This window comes from Montipora capricornis, chromosome 3, assembly GCF_036669925.1.
Source record: "Montipora capricornis isolate CH-2021 chromosome 3, ASM3666992v2, whole genome shotgun sequence".
Taxonomy (NCBI): domain Eukaryota; kingdom Metazoa; phylum Cnidaria; class Anthozoa; order Scleractinia; family Acroporidae; genus Montipora; species Montipora capricornis.
The window spans coordinates 74,418,949-74,423,948 of NC_090885.1; positions in this window are offsets into that span (position 1 = coordinate 74,418,949).

A 5,000-nucleotide genomic window follows, 5' to 3' on the forward strand; every position below is an offset into this window, starting at 1 on the left:
GAAAATGAGGAAGCAGCAAGTCACGTGGGAGGCAAAACATTTTTTTCCGTTAAAATTGTAACTAGCGATTGCTAATGATGATAAAATGAGAGACTTTAGTAGGCGTTTCACAAAACAGCCACCCTGGCTTGCGATTCTGCTCCATACATCCTCGCTTACACCGCACCATTCACCAACTTCTGAAACGAAATGTGATGTTGATAATATTTTCGAAAAATAAGTACGGAAATGGGGCTAACTGATATTGGCACCTGCTTTTATGGTTTCACATTTCTTAAATGTAACAGTCATTCGAGAAGGACATTAAACAAAATGCATGGTATATTATATGAAATGTGACGTACTTAGATGAGGCCTTGCAAGGGTTTTTGGCGACAAGCGACATCGCTCCAAAATTGCAAAAATGTAGCGACAATTTTGTTCTAGAACACCGACAGCCGACAGAAGCTAACGGGAAAAAATGCGACAATCCATTTTTAATTTCGACAAAGCGACATCTTTTCTGACTTTGTTTGTCTTCTCTTATGATGGTGTTACTCTATTTCTTGTGCTAAATCATTAAACTAGTAATAGTTTTCACTAAATCTGCCCCACCTAAGATAATACGGATGGCAGTTGAGGTGTTTTCCAATTAATATGTACTGCAAGTTGTGATGTCTTCATATTATTTTCCATGTAATTGGGCAGGTAAATGAAAGATGCCGGGAAAGAATGGGCAACAACAAACTGAAACAGCCTTTATTTTTAATTTTTCATCAACGTTTATTTGATACGATACGATATCAATTAAAAATCAATTTACATAATTTTGGAAAACGCTTTGAAAACATGATAGTAAAACTTGAAACAGGAACATTCAATGATTAAAGACAACATTTCGTCGTCAACTTTTTGCTCCATGTGGTTCTTTCCACGGTACCTTGAAATACCATAAAATAGGAATAAAACTCGCTTATTATATTCGGATCTCGGTAATTATTATTATCTGTACCCTGCGAGCAGAGTCTCTTTCGATCTTCCTAGATAAGTCAGGAAGAGGAAAGTAGACTCTGCTCGCCGCCTCCACATTCTTTGATTTGCCGCTCATCCAAAGAATTGGATGAGTCAGTCCAGTTTCGACTTGTCAAACCTGTTTTTTTTATTTTTGCGCATTATCAATCGCCACGCGTCATCAATATTTTGAAATTTACGACAGCGTGGCAATTTTAACTGTTAGAATTCCCATGAGTTTTTCCTGTGTGTCGGTTACAGAAACTTGTGTTACAGAAACCTATAAATTTTTCAGTAAAAAAATGAACTGGCATTTTAAGAGTATGGACTATCTTGAGTTTCCAATGAAATGATTCCTTGATTGTTGTGTGTTTGCCAGAGTTGTTGGAAAATATCCCGATTGTTTGTTTTCGTTTTGTGCTTTTGTGGCTACAGGTCACGCATGACTGACAGCGAATACATTTAAATTTTTAACGCATGCTCAATGGGAAATGTGGAGGCTGCGAGCGGAGTCTACTTTCCTCTTCCCGAATTATCTAGGAAGATCGAAAGAGACTCTGCTCGCAGGGTATATTATCTGTGAATAACTGTTGTAAAAATGATCGAAGATTGTTTGAAAATGTTGATACTGAGACTATGCTGTTGCTTCTGAGGTTGCGTCTAGCACTGTTTGTGGCCGAGTCTGTCCTCCCTGTTCAGTCTGATTTCATTTGTGTCTGGCATATTGTCGCCCCTGTTTATGATTTGTGCCTGAAAAATCAATTTCTGACTCAGACAATATAATTTTCTATCAGATACTATTATCTTTGATTTTCAAAGTAAAAGGAATCGATGTAAATATTCGAAAATCAGAACACCTCGCGAACTCGGTGAACAATACCGATACCACCTTGCGCGCCCTGTTAAGCAATACCGATACCAATTGCTTTTCCCTGTACAATGTCTACTAATTTACATATTTCCATAAACTTTTGTTCTTAGGCCATCGTAGCTTGATTAAGAAAATAACACAAACAGCGGTGATAAACATTGTATTCCAACGCCAATACTACGATCAGATTGATGGTGTAGCCATGGGTTCACCTTTAGGCCCCGTTTTGGCTAACATTTTCATGTGCCACTTTGAAGAAAAATGGTTGATGAACAGCAGATTCTGTCCTTCACTTTGGTTCAGATATGTAGATGACACCTTCACCATGTTTGACAGCAAGGACAATGCTAATGAGTTTTTAAGTTTTCTGAATAGTCGACACGATAGCATTAAGTTTACTCTTGAATTCGAAGAAGACAATAAGATTCCATCATTTAGACATCCTTCTCAAACGCTGCCCTGACAACACTTTCTCTACATCTGTCTACCGGAAGAAGACATTCACAGGCTTTTACACCAAGTGGGATTCATTCACACCTCGCAAGTACAAAATCAACTTCATCCGCACTCTCACCTATCGATGCTTCCGAATTTGCTCCTCGCCATCTTTATTACAGGCCGCTATTAAAGATCTCAGAAAGCTCCTGTTGCAAAATGGTTACCCTCAAGGCGTTATCACGTTCAACATTAACGATGTATTGAACAAAAATAAAAACAAATCAAATAACCCTGCTCAAGCTACAGTCCCCAAAAAGATATCTTAATCGTGCTACCCTACTTAGGTCTTCACAGTAACCAAGTCACGTCTGAAATCCTGCGTATGCAATTTACTCTTTCGTCATTCTCAAGATCATATTCCAAAACACAAGCCGCATCAACTCCTTTTTTCCATACAAAGATCGCTTGAACCGATCTCAGAGGTCCAAGGTCGTCTATAAAGCTGTCTGCTGGAACTGCGATGAATTCTACATTGGCAAAACAAAACGAAGACTCCACGACAGAAAAACAGAACATTTCAAGGCCCTAGCTAAAAGTGACCATTCTCAGCCATTGCTGATCATGTGAAAAACCACTGACCACACGACATTAAATGGGATCACTTTGACATTTTAGCGTCCGGAAAAACTGACTTTCACTGCAAAATTAAAGAGACTTTGTTCATTCAAGGGCTAAAGCCTTCCCTTAATGTCAATGTTAGTAGTGAGAAGTTATTGCTGTTTTAGCTATTACTTTTCATGATGTCTAGACACGTACTGCTGCAGATCATATTTCTCAGTCTAGGTTCCAGATCCCTATTGTTTACGATATATATATAGTTTTTAAAAATTGTAACGGTCACTTTTGAAAATGTGTTGACTAGCATACGAAACGTCAAGTTTTATAAAAATGCGTTGGAATACAATGTTTATCACCGCTGTTTGTGTTATTTTCTACATTTTTTCCCTTTAGTTACGCGGGGGCTTCTAGGTTGCCTCCTCGGGTTTTGGCCTCTGTTTTGGCCTGCGGGGGCACCAAACCATTAATGATTCAACACTTGACACACTTGTCATGCAGTGAGCGTCTATGTCTCTTATTACCTTTCGTGGTACATAGGTCGACACGTAGTCACGTCAGTCACACGCCTGTCACGATAGTGTCGCTTGTGTGCCATGGTCGTTAGTGTCGATTCTCTGTAACTCGGTGACTTTAATCGGGTCTGTACGGCTTTTCTGGCGCTTTTTGTTAACATAGAGTACGTGAAATTACCCTGCAAGCAGAGTCTCTTTCGATCTTCCTAGATAAGTCGGGAAGAGGAAAATAGACGCTGCCAGCCGGCTCGACTTTCTTTGATTTGCCGCTCATCCAAAGAAATGGATGAGTCAGTCCAGTTTTGACTTGTCAAACCTGTTTTTTTTATTTTGTGCGCATGATCAATCGCCACGCGTCATCAATATTTTTTAAATTTACAACAGCGTGACAATTTTTAACTGTCTAAATTCCCATGAGTATTTCCTCCGTATGTCGGTTACAGAAGCTAGTTTACCAGAATTGAGAAACCTATTAATTTTTTCAGTAAACTATCTTGAACTATCTTGAGGAAATGATTCCTTGGTTGTCGTGTGTTTGCCAGAGTTGTTCGAAAATATCCGCTACTGTTTGTTTTGTTTTGTGGTTTTGCCGTAACTAGTCACGCGTGACTGACTCCCGAATAGGTTTGAATTTTTAACGCATGCTCAACACGAAATGTCGAGCCGGCTGGCAGAGTCTATTTTCCTCTTCCCGACTTATCTAGGAAGATCGAAAGAGACTCTGCTCCCAGGGTAACGTGAAATGGGAAAACATGAAAAAAAAAAAAAAAAAAAATCGCACAGCAAGCGCGCTACGTACGATTGGTGCAATGTTGCTTCAGACATTAAACTTAAAAACAAAATAATACTGCAGTGCTGGTTGTACGGCTGTGAGGATATATATATATATATTTTTATCTACCAAATCGTTTCACCCCCTGAAGAAGTCAGGCCATATTGGTAAATCACAAAAACATATATCCTCACAGCCGTACAACTAGCCTTGCAGTATTATTTTGTTTTTAATTAACAAATTATTTGCTGGTTAGATCTCCCAAGATCCAGCGCTTCCACTTTGTTCAGCTAGCCCTTGCATAAAAACTTATTAACCTTAAGTCGCACTGAGGATGCGAGAAGTCCCTTCATAAATCAGTCGAGCGGCTCGCTTTTCTAGCTGAGGCAGTCGTGTTTCGGCAGCTCTTTTCCAAGGGTAAAGGGTAATAAATAGGTAACGGGTAAAGGGTGAAGGGATAGTATTTATCTTACAAAATTTATTTAATTTTCAACAACCTGACCCGTGACTTAAGAATCACCACAAGCGATATTACCTTGTTGCTCTCATTTCGTCTTCGTTTTCAAGTTCCTTGAAACTTATAACACAACTCACATGTAGTTCAATTATACCCACTAGGAGGTGACAACAATTTACTTACATTTACTACGACTCGGCAATCTAACGAACAATGCAAGTTATAAAGTAAAGACAAAGCGGTTTTTGTTTGAGTGTCGTATTGAAGTGCTGAAACACAGGAAATTTACAAGGTCACATTGTCTCAACTTGCATTGTTTTGCTTCGCTTTATTAAACTACAG